This window comes from Bos indicus, chromosome 11 (genome assembly GCF_029378745.1).
Source record: "Bos indicus isolate NIAB-ARS_2022 breed Sahiwal x Tharparkar chromosome 11, NIAB-ARS_B.indTharparkar_mat_pri_1.0, whole genome shotgun sequence".
NCBI lineage: Eukaryota > Metazoa > Chordata > Mammalia > Artiodactyla > Bovidae > Bos > Bos indicus.
Window position 1 is genome coordinate 15,314,850 of NC_091770.1, and position 17,187 is coordinate 15,332,036.

General features: G+C 45.6%; 1 pseudogene; it reads right to left on the bottom strand.

The window, feature by feature from the left end:
* Nucleotides 1-251: 251 nt before the first annotated feature.
* LOC109565937 (large ribosomal subunit protein eL6 pseudogene) lies at nt 252-1,078 on the bottom strand (annotated as a pseudogene).
* Nucleotides 1,079-17,187: the final 16,109 nt, after the last annotated feature.

Here is a 17,187-nt window from a genome sequence, read left to right on the forward strand (position 1 = left end):
CTGATGCCTTGGTATCAGTTTGGTGAGAGACCCTGAAGTCCAGGATCTGGCTCAGCTGGCCCTGGACGCCTATCTCACAAAAACTGTGAGATGGTAAATGTGGGCTTTAAGTTGCTAAGTTTATCCTAGGAGTCTGTTAAATAGCAACAGATGATGAATAGTAGACTTCACCTGTCAATCTTTCTTTCCATACATGAATCTTTTTTTTTTTTTAATGGACAAGTTACTTAATTAGGTTCTCTGCAAGAAGTTCAGAACACTACTTTGTGAGGATAAATTGCATTTGTGAGAGCAAGCACAGAGCAGATGTCACCCTGGAGCCGAGGGACAGCTTTGCTTCTTTGCAGAATTTGAGTCCCCAGCTTTCTGATCAGCCTTGTGCTGCTCTGTGATCTCGTATCTCTCTGTGTCAAAGATCTCAGCCTTCTGGCGTCTGGGCTTATGCAGCTGCTGCTTCTTGAAGTAAGCGTCAGGGAGACGTTCTGGGGTTTTCACACCACTGATACTGATTTTGGTGGAGGTGGCAATGACAAATTACTGGTGTGTTCTATGCAGAGGAACTCAATTGAGGGACATAGGCCCAGTCACAGGTAGCAAGCCATGGCCCAGCTGCTTCAGGAAAACGACCCTCTTGCCCCCAGTGCCCAGTGAGGATGATCAGAATGGTCCCGCGAGTGCTGCTGGCAGCAGCTTCCTCACATGCTTACTGAAGGGTTTTTCGCCGTGACTCAACAGCTTTCAAGGCACGTCTTCAGTAGGGTAACACCTAGGCATTTGGCAAAGTTTGACCACGCAGGTACCTCCATTCTTGTTGCCACCAACTGGTTTTGTGACAGTAGCAAGAACCCTAACCTTTTTCTTTTCGACCTTGGATTTAGCTGCTGAATACTTCCTCGTGTACCAGGCCTGTTGGAGTACATAGCTGATTGGGAATATCTGCCAATTCCTCTGACCAGGACAGGGGTTCGGCTGCAGTGGGGCTTCCCCTTCTTAACCTTCTTCACCTTTTTAGCCTTGTCACCAGCATTGGCCTTCTTGGCTTCTTAGTATCTGGCTTCTCAGCCTTTTCACCCGCCATCTTGCAAGATGGGAAAGAGCCATACATGAATCTTTAATATTCGCTAATAATTACAAAATAGATCTTCTTTGGAAAACCTTTCCACCGCCACTTCCAAGATCGAAGACTGACACACACATGAAGCTCGGTGTGTTCTCACCGTGTCTCATCCTACGTTGGAATCAGTCAGCTCCTAGAGAGTTGTATGTGGACTAACGGATGGTATAAGCTAAACATCACCCAGCCTCTGTGGTCTAAAATGTGGCTCTAGTTATGTCATCCCCCCATGTAAAGACCTTCCATAGTTCCCCATGAAATACAGACTCCTGGTGTGGCATTTGTCATGTGACTCAAACCACCTTTCCAGGCTTTCTCCCCATTACACCACTCCCTGCCCTGCCTCCCCATGTATGTCTTCTCTCCTGCCCTCGGTGGCACACTTCCCTCCCCTCACCATCTCCTGTCTGCCAGGGGAAAGCCCACCTCTTCCATAGAGTGTCTCCCGGATCCCATGACCACCCCAAACCAATTGCTCTGTCTCCCGCTTTCTGCCCCCACACAACTTTTGGCCTTGCTTGGAAACCTGTCCTGTGCTGACCTTCTTCCTGGCTTGAGCTCTGCCTCTTCTCTGATTCTGCCTTCTCTCTCCCACATGAGACCAAATGCTCCCCAAGGGCATTCTCTGTGTAGCCCTTCCCACACCTGCAATACCACCTCAGGCTCAGTGAGGAGGGCTTACTGGTGTTTGTGGAACTGAATGTAATGAAGGGCAGATCCATATGGGGGTGCAGACATCCAGAGGGTGGGGAAAAAGTTTCTACTAAAGAAGTACTCTATGGCCAGAGGAGTTTGGAAACCAAGGTGTGTACTGTCCCTCAGGAAGTATCCCCATGGATATTAGATGATTCAAGTTTCTAAGAAGTGCTGCAGTAAAGAAATGGACACCCCAACATCGGTTTTGTGTCATGCTGGGATTTGGGCAGGAGAACTGGAAGCAGCCTAGTCATGTGTCTACAACGCCACTGCCCATTTGGATTGCTTTTCTCATGGTCAGGCTGTGTTTATCAAGCTAAATAGCCATTCATTCCCCTGGTTTATTCACAGGCGATTCCAGAATGGTTTAAATTCATGATGCTCTGAAAGGATTCTCAACTCCTAAAAATACACAAATCCTACTGTTAGGAACAAAGCTCTCCACACTGTGTTCAAACTGTGTTTGATAACTAGTTTGACCTGACCCTGTCCTCCTTGGATTATCTGCTCAAGGTTCCAGAGACCATATTTAAAGATTTCAGATGTTAGAGACTCACCTTTTCACCAACCTTTGCCAAAGTCAATCTGACTTAATGGATGTTTAATAAGCATTTCCTGTGTGTCAGGCATCATGCTAGGTGCTGAGGGTACAAAACTCAGTAATAAACTGTTCTTAAAGGATGTACAGCCTGACTCAGAACATGACAGATTCTCCTCCTGCAATTCTGTGAGCGCTGAAATCCTGATATGCACGGGGTCACAAGCAAGAGTGGAGGAGGGGACACGGTCTAGAGAAGGCAGTTAAAAGATGCCAAAAGGTTACTCTGGGAACAAAGGTGGAAAAAACAAGTCCAATTCAACAGACTTGTTTTTTTAACACTCACTCTATGCCAACAACCCTGTCTGCCAGGTCCTAAGGGTTCTAAGATGAATGAGACACACTCCCTTCCGTCCAGGACCTTAACTGGGGGTGGTGGGGGCAGAGGTCAGGTGACACTCATAATGGGGGTCAGGTGAGGGGCTGATTAATGGGCACATGCAATCCAAGGACTGTGTGATGAATTGCCAGTAGAGGAACCTTCCATTTTCATTTAGACAATCATTTCTTGCCTCTACTCTTTAAAAAAAGAGCTAACATCATTCCTCTCAGTGTCTTGAGCCCATAAACCGGAAGACCTGATAGCTGTGAGCTTCAGAATTTCTATCTGGTCTCTGATACCCCCCACCTTAAGTCTCCTCCTCATCCTCTCTCTCCTCGTGCTTGGCTTCCATGAAGAGTAGTTGCAGGGAAGGAAAAGGAGCGGGGCTTGCCTCCTTTCGTGGTCTTGATGACACCGCACCTGGGATTCATTCTGGACAACCTACAGTAAGGCGACAACAGTAACTAAATCTGGAACATGTGTCCAGGGCTGCAGTCGGGGGGTACTTTTGAGTCTGTTGCTTAGTTATTGTGTGTCCCTGGGCCCCTTTCCTAAGTTCCATTGTGTGTTTATGTCATCTCTAAAATGGAGTAAAAAGTATACTTCATGGCGTGTGCACAGATGGTATTCTGTGCTGAGCACAGAGTCTTCATGAAGGCTCTATTGGGTGCTTAATTAATGCTAATTCTCTCCCTCATTTGCCTTAAAGCAGGGAGTCACATGTGTTCAGAGTGTATTAAGAAGAACAGTTAACTTTCAGCTCAGGAACTCAGACATCAGGATCATTGATGTAGCGTTGAAGGCTGGATTTTTCTACAGTGACCGTGGTTACAGGCAGGCTACTCCCTTTTCTTGGTAAGTGCAAGAGTTATCCCTCTTCTGTTGGAATTGAGACAATTTAGCCATTTTATTTGTATCTAAAACAGGTGATGTGGAAACTTTTGTTCTGTTCTTGGAGAATTCCACCATCCCGTTTTTCTCCAGGTTACCTTGAGACAGCCAGAGGAGATGGTAGTTTATGTTGGCACACGGGATTGAAGGAGAACATAAAAATGGGTGGGACGTATCTTTAGTGACGGATGGAGATGTGAATAGTTCTGGCTTACACATCAGTCTTCTTTTGCTATTGTTCTCAGGCCAAGGAAGCACCAACTACTTCAGGTCTTTCCTGAAGTAATTAATTCACCTGGAATGCCTTCAGCTCCTCCCTTCCTTTCATCCTGTCCCCATGACTTGTTTCTCTTTATTTAGCTAATACTTACTTTTTTTTGAGAGAGAAGGAAGTTTTGGGGTTTATGTACACAAGAGAAGGAAGTGGTACATGTACAAGAAGGAGGGGGTCCCCTTATTCCCTTCAGGGGCTGAGGGACTGAGTGGCTGGGCAGAAGGCAGTCAAGACGGGCAGGCCTGCCTCCATTCCTTGTCTGAGTGTGAAGCGTCTGGCCTTATGGCTCTCAGTACAGGGAGAAACAGGGGGACCCCAGGACTCCAGGAGAAGAGAGAATGGATGCAGGCACCTGAAGCCTGCAGGGGAAGCAGCAGAAGTGAGATGAGGGGTGGGTTTGGGGGCTTGTGGGTGGCACCTAAAGAAGCATGGATCAGCAGGGACCCACACAGAGGAAACCCAGCGGTGAAGACGCAGCCGGCAAGGGTCTGCTCCTCTCACAGCTCTGTGGGTCTGACCCCTTTCTGGATTGTTTTAGTTATAATTCATTATGAGCTTCTACCTTGGGGAAGCATCCAGTGGGTCCGTCCCTGTCCTGGAACTGGTGGTGGTTGTTCAGTCGCTCAGTCATGTCCCAACTCTTAGCGACCCCATGGACCGCAGCATGCCAGGCTTCGCTGTCCTTCACTATCTCCCGGAGTTTGCCCAAACTCATGTCCATTGAGTTGGTGATGCCATCCCACCATCTCATTCTCTGGAACTGGGGATATGAACAAAACTGGGACGTGATCCCAGCTCCTGAGGTGTGGCAGCCGGCTTCCCAGTCAAATCAGTCTCCCCGGAACTTCGGAGCATTTCTGACCCAGCAGACAGGGCAGGGCTGCCACCAAGTGAATGAAGAATGAGCAGGAGGTCAGGGCCCCTTTTTTGCAGGCCCCAGCACTAAGGGCCTCACATAAGAAAAGGTAAAATAAGTAAACAGTGATGTGCTGGCGCAGCTCGGCTTACAAGAACCAGTTATGCGCGTTTCTTGACCCTTGATGTGCAGTGACATCACATTGATACTTTGAAGTCAGCCACGGAGGCATTATTTACACCATGGAAATAGGTAAATGGTAAAAAGTAACTGGTATTTCCCTTTCTAGAAAGCCAGTTGTTAAACACCAGTGTTTGTGTGTGTGTGTGTGTGTGTGTGTGTGTGTAATGTTCCCATTTAATCTTCACAATAAACTCAGATTTTATGCATGGAATAATACTTTATAGCTTTCAAGTCACTTTTAAATATGTTACCCTCCTATCCATATAATCCCAGGAGAGTAGGTAGGGCAGGAGCATTATCTCCATTTTAAAGAAACGGTGGCTCTGAGAGGCCACATGGCCCAGAGGGCCGTACCTGACATGGAGTCCACTTTAGATTCCTGACTGTGCTGTCCCTGCTCTGGCTGGCACTGCCCAGCGTTTAGAGCATTCAGAGTCTGGTTCTGAGTCAGTGTCCTGACCACAGGGGCGGGGGGTACCAGACCTGACCCTGTTCTCAGATATCTGATAACAGGAAGCTTCCCAACACTGGCAGGCCTTGCCAACCCTGCAGGGTGACCAGTGACCTTCTTGCCCTGCTTATTTTTGTACATGGTGCCACCTCCTGCTAGGTTCAGGGCCTAAGTAGGCAGACTGACGGGGGCTCCAGTCTGGGGCATTATATTTTGAAGGGAATGTCATGTTGTGCCAGGGAAGCCTGCCTATGGCTGGCATGGAAAGAAGAGAATCCGGAAGTTTAAAAAACCTGCTCCATTCAGGTCTTGGCCAAGGCCATGGGAATTTCCACAGTTCACTTTTTCTAACTGAGGTAGCTGTGAGTATACTGTGCTAGTGGGAAGCCTAGAGATTATGTCACCATGGAAAAATCCCCAGTAGAGAGGGAGCTAGTTCTGAACTGGTGAAAACAGTGGCAGACTCAACCAGCCCCACAGGTACTGCCTGCTGTGGAAACAGAATGTGTCCTGAGGAAGAAAAAGTCCTAATGCCTAGGGCTTCACTTTGCACACTTCTGGTTTTGTGGACGCCTACCTGGTCCCTGCTGCAAAAAACAACTGAATGAAAAGCTGGTGACGTCATGGAAAAATCATAGAGCGAGACCTTTTCAACACAGAATTTTCCTTTCTGTCCGGTGTTTGGGCACCTGGGGTTGTTCCACTCACGTGAGCAAACACTCTGGATCGCCACATGCTTCTCAGCATGGCTCTCACTCGCTGACCATGACTGGAAGTTCCACAGAGGGTGTCAGATGTCACTTCCTCTTTATGTCCTGATAGTCCTGTCCGAGGGATGGACTTCTGGGTGGCCCTGGATGTTAAACTTGGAAGGGTCATGATTCATATTACTATGGGCATGAGAGGGCTTCCAGGCTGCAGAGTTCTCAAATGGACAGGCCTGGCCTGCAGGTAGCTGACCCCTTCACCAGGTGCCTCCCACAGCCCCCGTGCCCCCTGCCACCCCCAGTGCTTGGCTCCATGGTGAAAATGTGTTTTCTTTGGAATCCATAAACATGAGGGTACCCGGGAAGTGTTTCAGACCTCCGGGGTCAGCAGCAGTCCCAGCAGTGTCTGTAGAGTACCCCCTCAGGCTGAGGCTGTTGATGGGGATTCTGGGACTCAGCCCTCCCCAGTGGGCCCAGCCAAGGAACTGGCCTCGGGAGCTCTGGTGCTGTGCAGAGCGATGTAGATGGAACCAGAATTTCAGACTAGGGATGTGAGGGCAGACTGGAGGCAGCTTGTGTAAACAAAAGAGGCAGCTGCAGGAAGGGGCAAGAGAAAGCAGATTCACTGGTCAATGCGGCATTGTGGTTCCCGGCTGCACTGGTCTTACTTGGAATGTTAGGAATGCAGTCGCAGACCCCACCCCACCTGCCTGACTCAGAGCCTGTGTGTTAACAAGAGCCCAGGGCATTCCCATGCAGTTCCAGCTTGAGCAGCTCAGCTCTGCATGAAGGCAGGCCTTTGCCAGCTCCCCATGATTCTATCTGCTGACCAAGATGAGGTTCAGGGCACATGCAGGCGCCAGAGTATTTATTATACTCCAAAAACATTCACAGTAGAGAGTTCAGTAAGAGAGATCTCTTCTCTCTCTCTCACACACATGCAAGTATATTGTATCATCAAGAACCCAGACTCAGAAGAGATTTCAGTTGGGTGCTTGACTTTGTCACCTGATCTTTGTGGAACCTTCACCAAGTCCCTGACTGCTCTGAACATGTTCCCATATCTCTAAAAAGGGGATGCTGGGCACTCGCAGGTAGCAAGCAATAACATATGTTGACATGCTTCACATGTGTTGACTCACTTAATCCTCTGGACAACCCATCCAATGCCCACCATTATTGCCCACATTCTACACGTGAGGGCCTGGAGGCACAGAGTGCTAACCAACTTGCTAGAGGTCACACAGCTTGTGGGTGGTAGAGTGGGTTCAGCATCTGGGTGGTCTGGCTCCGGAGTGCCCCCCTGCCCATGCCTCATGCTGGGACACAGTGGAGTGCCCGGTAGACTTGTGCAGATTATGTGGCCTGATGGTGTAAACCACGTAGCCCAATACCAGCACCCTTGGTGAGTTATTACTTGTATCATTATCCTTCCATAGGTGAAGTGTGGGAAGGATATGCCTCAGTAGGTGTGAATGGTGATTTCTTTAAGATGAGGGAATTCTGGGTGTCTGCTTTTTATTTGAATTTTCCCGAGATAAACATGCTCTAGCTTTTGTCATGAGAACTAAGAAATTTTCATTTTTAAAAATCCCTCTTGATTTGCTTATGTAAGTGACTCATTGTCAGCATGACGGAGAGAAGGGTAGAAACCTTTCGGAGCCTGAGCCAAACTCCTGCCTGTGGAAGCACAGAGGACACCAAAAAGGGAGCCCATCCCTCACCTCCGTCCCACCCCTCACCTCCGTCCCACCCCTCACCTCCATCCCACCCCTCACCTCCGTCCCACCCCTCAAGAGACGCAGAGCCTGCCACTTGCAGCCGCACTTAAGAAACTCTTAAGTTTGCATGTTAGCATCTTCCCCACCCCAGGGACCAGAGCCACGGGGAGGGTGGGGGGACTCCCTGTGCCTCCTTGGTCCCACTGTATCCAAAATGAACACCCTTGACAATAGGCTTTCAGTGCATAAAGTAAGGGCAGGAGAATGTGCCATGTTAGAGACTCAAGGTTAATGACTTTCTAGGTGTGGAAAATTTTCCTCCAAAGTGTTTCCACCTACAGAAAACTCACATAATAAATGATGAAGTTTCCTAGACCTTGGCAGCAGCAGTAGCAGAGGTCAGAGCGAGGAAGGAGAAGGATTTCTCAATTCCCAGGGCTCGGCATCCCACACAGTCTTCCCGGCTACTGTGCTGCTGATGGTCTCACACCCATCCTACCCAAGGGCTCTTTAGATAAATAATCCAAGTGGGAAATCAATGGATTACTTTTTTTTAAACAGTCATTGACAAAGTCCTTAAAATAAACTGCATTTCTTCTAGTCTTTCTAGACTAGAAATGTTTGGGGAGTTTGAGAGTGTCACTGTTCACATGATTCTTTTCTTTCCTGTCCCTAAAAGGGTTTGTTGTTGTAGGGTTGTTAAAGGCTGTCAAATACACACATGCCCCAGGCGTTTTTAACCTGCTAGTAGCTTGTTGGACCAAACAAACTATCCCTGATTCTCAGCTGACCGAATTTACCAAAAGTAGGTCCTATAATTATCAGGTTGCTGCCTACACCAAAGGCTACTTCCAGCCTTCGTGGCTGAACCATCTTTAGCTTCTAGACAGCTGAGCACCTCCTCACTCCCATGGGTGGAAGAAACCAGGAGGGGTGCAGCTGATGGGAAGATTGTGGAGACCTGCCTCTCTTTCATGTGCCCACACCTTCCTTCCCTGAAGCAGGAAAGGGCCTGATCTTGGCACAGAAAGGATACTCAAAGATGGATCAAAAGTGCTCTGCAGAATGGAAATTATGAATTAATGTTCCTGAGATCATAGCTACATGAACAGCTCTATTCCAACTCTAGCTAGTCCCCAAAGAATGAGGAATCTGTCAGAAGTTCCCAGAACATCTCCTCAAAAATCAAAAGCCCCAGAGGAGCCCTGGGCTTTAAGCGGGACTCCAGTGGAATGTCCTAGCCCAATCCCTTGTCATAGCAATAGACCTGAGTGCTATGTTGGATAAGAAATCATGGCTGAGAACAGGTTGGGACTTATTCTCCTGGGAGATTATCAGGGGTTGCAGAGGCACATGCTTTGACTCAGAAAGTCCTAGGGGAATAGAGGGAAAGGTCACCATGTTATTTTAAACTCAAACTTGATCCTTGGATGTATTAATGGCCTGACATTCAGAAGTTGAAAAATACCTTCCCACTCCCCTTGCCACTGCCCAAACCCTCACCACACATCATTTTGGGATTTGGACTCTACATTTTGAGAAAGATTAAAGTATCCAAAGAGATTCCAAGAAGATGGAAGAAAACCAGCATGAAAAGAGAGGAAGGATTAGGTCTTACGCAGAATGTTTAAATGTACTGGGAGGAAAGCCATAGGACAATGAAATCGGCGTGTTTAAGTAAAAGAAGGTTGATGATGCAAACAGTGCTTGTTTTCTATTGTCAGCCAATGAGATGATTTTATTGCCCGACTCCCATGGGGTTCTATCTTGGGCAGTGTAGGCACTGAGTAAGAGCATTTTCTAAGGGAAAACCCTGAGAGTTCTGTGGATTGGAACCGAGAAACAGATTCACCCTCCATGATCCATGCAAACAAGGGCCTGTCAGGTTTCAGTGGTGCTTCCTGGGCCTACCTGGTGACCGCAGGTGATATAGAATCAGGGCTCCATTCTAGACACGAAGTTTGAAAGACATGGTGGATAAGAAACAAATAAGGAAACACATAATTTAAATGCTATGAAATAAAAAGTGGAATTTCTTTCCATGGAGAGTCTTAAGTGTGGTAGCCACATTTGTTATTTTAAGGATGCTCTTGCCTGGAGACAGAGGGTTGTGTCAGTTCTCCTCTCCAAAGTCCACCTGTTTTTAAGAGGCTGTGATATATTAGGACTGTGAGAATGGAAACCCCAGTCTGGCTAGCGTGGACAGAGGGACAGACATAGGGCTCATAACCAGTCTCCAATGGGGCACGTTTGTGAATGGCCTGGGGACCCCCGGAACCAGGGAGTGGTATGCCACCAACACTCTATTTCACACCACATCCTTTCTCACAGCAAACATCATAGTCACCGAGAAGCCTGGATTTGTGTCTGACTCTTCAGTGTTAAAAAGGAGCTGCCTCTCTTTCTCTGGTTCCAGACCAAAATGTTCTAGAGAAAGGCAAGTTCAAGTACACACCTCTGAAGGCAGGCAGCCCACCCCTCACGGGTTGGAGTGAAGGGAGAAGCAGATCCCAGGAAGAAGGGCTGAGCAGACACGCCATAGACAGCAAGCATGGTACCAAGCAAGATGCCAGATTCTAATGATTGGTGGGGAGGAAAGAGAGAGACATAGGAAAAAATGTCTGGGAGAGCTGGGAATTGTGAAGGAAAGGGTCATTCTGTAGCATAAGCATGGTAATTGGAAGGACATTCAGTTCTACTCTTGAACAAAGATGCCTCAGGCCATATACATTTCTTGCCAATTTCCTTTCAACCTCAACTAATAACTTTTCATCTTTAAACTCTGTCTGAGCTAGTTGGCATAGTGTAAAAGCATTTTCTGTTTGTGTTTGGTATAGTTAGATTTCCATGAAGCTTTTTGCCCTCATCATTTTGTTTATAAATTTCTGCCCAACATGAACCTTTCTTAATAGGCTACCTGGGAAATGTGTTGGTGTTCAGTCACAAAGTCGTGTCTGACTCTTTGAGACCCAGCGGACTGCAGCATGCCAGATTTCCCTGTCCTTCGCTATCTCCTAGAGTTGGCTCAAACTCATGTCATTGAGTCGGTAATGCCATCCAACCATCTCATCCTCCGTTGCCTCCTTCTCTTCCTGCCCTCACCTTTTCCCAGCAAAAGGTGAGAGGTAGCAATATTCATCAGTAGCTGCACTTTTTACTTGGTAGAATTTATCTTCCAGTGGTGAACTCTAGCTGTACAACGGAAGCATGTTTACCCCTGAAACTGGACATGGAAGCAGGATCTTAACGATCCCAGAATGGAACGCCAGCCTGGCATAACAGGGATGTGCAGTGGAGATGACCTGGCATTAGAGCCGCAAAGACTAGGACTTGACTCCAGGTTGTAACACAAGGACAATAGTGACTAAGGACTGACTGAATCAGAGCTGTAATGGAGAATGTAGCCCAGCATCCAGATCACCCTTTCCCAGCTAAAGCTCATTCCCCAGCTGCTGGGAGTACTGGGGGCTGATCCCTCATTGCTGAGTCCCTTCTTCCTGGATGTTGTCATGGCTAAGGGACCAAAGTTACATCTCTCTCAGAGGCCCAGTGCTCTTACCTCAGTCAAAGGCAGTTTTTAATGTATCCCAGCTCTGTAACTCCCATGGGATCTGCTGTGGCCCTTTTTGTGACTGCTTCAGTGTTCAGCCTCTCCGTCTGCCTTCTCCTAACTCCTCACTCCCTAACTACTGTTACTTCAGAGAGCACTCCCCAATAATTTCCTACATGCAAATGTACATCTCAGCATCTAAGACAGACATTTACCTTGCATGACATTTTCCATTGGAGTTAAAGCCAATGTATGTCTAGAGCAGGTGTAGCTCAGCTGGAAAAGAATCTGCCTGTAGTGCAGGAGACCCCAGTTTGATTCCTGGGTCAAGAAGATCCTCTGGAGAAGGGATAGGCTACCCACTCCAGTATTCTTGGGTATCACTTGTGGCTCAGACAGTAAGGAATCTGCCTGCAATGTGGGAGATCTGAGTTCGATCCCTCGGTTAGAAAGATCCATGGAAACCCACTCTAGTATTCTTGCCTGGAGAATCCCTATGGACAGAGGAGCCTGGTGGGCTACAGTCCATGGGGTTGCAAAGAATTAAACATGACTGAGTGACGTGGTTCAGTGCCAGAGTTAGATAGAATACAGTTTATACAATCAGAATAATGTCAAAATAACTCAAGTGCTTTACTGATACCATTCGGAGAAAGGTGTTGGTTGCAAGCTATAGAAATCCCCACTACCACTACTACTCCTACTACTACTGAAGTCACTCAGTCGTGTCCGACTCTTTGCGACTCTGTGGACTGTAGCCCACCAGGCTCCTCAGTCCATGGAATTCTCCAGGCAAGAGTACTGGAGTGGGTTGCCATTTCCTTCTGCAGGGTAGAAAGCCCCATTAAGATTGTTTAAGGAGAGGAAAAGTGTATCTGTGTAATCACGTTGTTGATGGGGAGAGTTCGTGAAACTGAAGTCCAGAGGTAGACATGTAAGCACGTTGGAACCAGGAACTTCTTGGTGTGTTCAGCAGGACCTCGTCTCTCTCCTCCTCCTTTCTCTGCATTGACCCCATTCTCAGAGTCTTTAGCCACCTGGTGGTAAGATGGCTGCCATTACCTGCAGTGTCTACACCATGATTTCAGCCCTGCAGCTCATGTCCAGTAGAAGAGAGAACAACTCCTTTCTAGATGCTCAAATAGGTGTGTGGTTTAGTGGTTAAGAACATGGACTCTCCCCGCAGAGCACCCAGGCTCACACCCAGCTCTGTCCCTTACCCGCTGTATGACCAAGGCTGAATTACTTATCCCTTTGTATCATAGATCCTTTATCTGCACAGTGATTGACAATGGCCTGTCCTTTTCCATGGGATTACACACGCAAAATGGGTTGTGCTAAACATATTATAAACACTACATAAGAGTTTGTTAAAATTTTAAAAAAATACACAGGTAAGTTGACTTGGAGCACATTCCCACCTCTAAATTTATGAATGAGGACCAGACTGAAATGATGTCAAGCTTATCCACCCTGTAAGTGAAGGTAGAGTTAGTGCCACCAAAATATACTGTCTGAGGTAGGAGATTCTCCAAAAGCATTCAGACATCTGTTACCAGGTGAAGGAGAATAGGGAATAGGTGCTGGGCAGGAAAATGACAAATGTCCTCTTGATTCATATTTTTAAAAAACTTATACACAGGACACACCATAGTTTAGCAATAGCTTTAAAAATCTTTTTAAAAATTGATACCTTTATAATGAAATGACCTGCGTGACACCAGATACATCCAAGTGAAAAAAATTAGCATCACCTCAACTGAAACAAATCTTATGCTTCCTACTTGAACACAATGAGAAGATATTCTCCTTTATTATCCTTGAAAAGTTTCCTTGGGACTATCTGGAATTGTGTTGTGACATGAAACTCCAAATTTATTTCTTTTCCTATAAGGATATGCAATTTCCCTGGAACTATTTATTGGAAAGTTCATCCTTTCCCTACTGTTCAACTCTGTCACTTCAATTACATTTCACCTGTTCATATAATTGCAAGTTTATTTCTGGCTTTCTATTATGTTCCACAGGTCTATTTATTTCTGTGCCAATACCACACTGTTTGCATTTTTATACAGGGAAAAGTGAGAAGGTTTAACAGATAGAAGAAAGTTCTAAAAAGAAAGGAGATTCAAAAAGCAAATAAATCCCAAATAAGATGAATAGATAAATATTAATAACAATGTAAGTAATGAGTACACAAAGAAGCAAGAGAAAACAGTAACAATCAATTCATACCAAACACATCAACTAAAGAAAATTAAAAAACAAATGGGGAGTTTAAAAAAAGCTAGAGAAAAAAGACAAGTTACTTATTAATGAGTGACATTTAACTTCAGTGGAAACAATGGAAGGAGAAACGGTAAAATGATATCTAAAATGTATTGAAAGAAACAACTGCCATCCTAGAATTCTGTACCCAGTGAAAATATCCTTTAAGAATGTTGGTTAAACAAAGACATTTTTAGCAAACAAGAAGAGTAATTTGCTGCCAACAGGAAAGGAAAATTATTCTAAATGGAAAGTCTTAGATATAAGCAGTAAATAGCAAAAAGTTTGGTAAAGGTGACTATAATAACAATTATAACGGTCATTTGTGATGGGTGTTTTGGTTGTCCATTGTTCGTTATCTCTCATGATCCTGTGTTGACTGGACTTGGCAGTTTCTGCTAGTTTCACTCGGAATGTCTCACAACGTTAGATGTTACCTATGGCCACTCATCCAGAGGCTCAACGGGCACACCATCATATCTAGGCCTCTCTCATCCTCTACTTGGTGTCAGGGCCTCTTCTTCCCTTCTGTTCTCTCCAGCAAGTTAGCCAGATTTCTTTTTTAAAGGTAATTTTATTTATTGTTACTTTTGGGTGCAGTGGGTCTTTGTTGCAAACACTGTTTGTTTTTTCTCTACTTGTGGCAAGCAGGGCCTACTCTAGTTGCAGGGCACGGGCTTCTTGTTGCAGTAGCTTCTCTTCTTGCAGAATGTGGGTTCTGGGCACATGGGTGTCAGTAGTTGTGATGCACGGGCTCAGTTACCCAGTCATGTGGCGTCTTCCCAGACCAGCTATCTAACTTATGTCCCCTGTGTTGGCAGGAGGATTCTCAACCACTGTACCATAGGGAAGTCTGCCAGATTTCTTATATGGTATCTCAGGACTCCTAAAAGAGCAAGAGGGAAAACTTCCAGGCCATCTTAATATTTGATTGAAAAAGTAATTTCCGTGTTAGTCAAGGTTCTCCAGAGAAATGTGGTGTATGTATATTTAAAGAAATGTATTGGTTTATGTGACTATGGACCTGAGAAGTCCCAAGATCTGTAACCAACAAGCTGGCAACCCAGGAGAGCTGATGATGTATTAATAGTTCTAGTCTGAGAACCAGAAGGAGCTAGTCCTGTATGTTCCAGTCCAAAAGTTGGCAGGAGTGAGACCTGGAAAGAGCCAATATTTCTATTTGAGTCCAAAGACAGAAAAAGACCGATGCTGTAGCTCAGTCAGGCAGAAGGAATTCCCTCTTTTTGTTCAGCCTTTTTGTTCCATTCAGGTCTTCTATTGAGTGTATGAGGCTCATTTGGGAGGAAATTACTTTATCTACCAATTCAAATATTAATCTCATTCAAAAACACCCTCAAAGACACACCCAGAATAATGTTTGACCAAGTATCTGGGCACCCTGTGGCCTAGTCCAGTTGTTTTATAAACCTAACCATCACAGCTTCCATTGACTAAATCAAACCATGGGCCAGAACAAATAGAAGCCCAGTGTGGTTAAAGAAAATTTGAACTATACTATAAATTTATTAGATTGAATAGAGAACATGCTAAACCATAAAACAATAAGTTCAAAAGGATTGAAATCATGCAACAACAATGGAATGGATCTAGAAGTCAATAACAGAAAGGAATTTGGGAAATTCACAAATGTAAGGAAATTAACGCACTCCCAAATAACCAGTGGGTCAAAAAGCAATCACAAGAGAAATGAGAGAATACTTTGAGATGAATGAAAATGAAAACACAACATAGCTACCAAAAGCTGCTTTTTACAAAATCTGCATGTAGACCATAAGTGAATGTGTTAGTCACTCAGTTGTGCCCAACTCTTAGTGACCCCATGGGCGATAGCCCACCAGGCTCCTCTGTTCATAGAATTTTCCAGGCAAGAACACTGGAGTGGGTTTCCATTCCCTTCTCCAAGGGATCTTCCCTACCCAGGAATCGAACCCAGGACTCCTGCTGCATTGTAGGCAGATTCTTTACTGTGTTAGCTACCAGGGAAGCCCTGTAGATCATAAGGGCAGATAGTTTTTGGCATGTAGCTGACTGCTTCTGGCAGGTCCTTTAGCTGAACCATTTCCGTGTGCAGGCTTTGAATCTCAGTAAGTGCAATAGTCCCTTGAAGAAGTCACACTCCATTTATATCAGTCATTCACACCTTAGTACTAACCAGAGACTTCGGAGAAGGCAATGGCACCCCACTCCAGTACTCTTGCCTGGAATATACCATGGATGGAGGAGCCTGGTAGGCTGCAGTCCATGGGGTTGCTAAGAGTAGGACACAACTGAGCGACTTCACTTTCCCTTTTCACTTTCATGCATTGGAGAAGGAAATGGCAACCCACTCCAGTGTTCTTGCCGGGAGAATCCCAGACACGGGGGAGCCTGGTGGGCTGCCATCTATGGTGTCACACAGAGTCAGACACGACTGAATTAACTTAGCAGCAACTAACCAGAGACTTGCATTAGGTGGTCTTTAATAATTTGACAAAAAGACATATTTCAAAGCCTTAGGACTCAAAGTGGGAGGAAAGGAACTTTATGGAAGGGTGGGTAAACAGGCTGGGTGGCAAGATCAGAGCCCAAAACTTACCTCATTCACTGTTTAAGTCTCCACATTACCAGGCTTGCTTAGGTCCTTTGCAGATAATAAATGGCCAATTTATTATTTATTATTATCCGCCTCCAGGGGATCTTAAATTGAAATCTCAGTGCAAAGCCATGATTCTATAATAGCACAGTTTTTGATGCATACCAGAAGGAAGGGAATAGGTTTGGGAGCATCAGAGACTTCCTAGAGCCCCTAAAATCACAAATTAGGTCTGTAGTAGAATCTGCTGACAGCCTCCTAATGGATGTCCAAGCTATACTTACTGCAGAGATTCTACACTCTTCCCTGGAGGTCATGCTTCTCTTAGAGATTGGAGGATATATGAATCTTTGAAAACTGCTGTATAAATATTGACATCATAGTTATTTTGACCCCAGTAACCCTAAACTACCAGCAATGGCAGAGGAACCTGAGGGTTCAATGTGACTGGCCAGTCTGAGAGTTTTTCTCTTTGATTTCAAAAGACCAGTGATTCTTTAAGTGTGTTGGGAATGGAGATCGTAAACAAGAGATGCTGCTTTTCTCTGACATTGTGGTCTTCCATCTGAGCCTCACATTTCAAGTCCTACCTATACCTAGCACAGCCTTTGGCATGAAGTGCTTCTATGAATAAATGAATGCTTTTAAGTGGCTTGCTTAACTCTGCTTTTCTGCACACATTCAGTGAGCTAATTCTATTAGCCCAGGCTGTTGATGGTCTAAGAAAAACTGAAGGAGTTCATTTTTGGCAAAGACTCCTCATTTGTAATGTTGGTGGTTACCGCACCCAAGGCTCCCCACTTAATTGGAAACAGTGGAATGTAATTTAGTTATGGTTGTTTCTCTAGCTGTTAATTTAGCTGATTTGAATGCCATTAAGATTTTAATGGAAACAATTCCTGGCTAATTAAGCAGAACGTCCATCTGCTGGTAGCTGATTACAGGTAGGATGTGCACAGAATT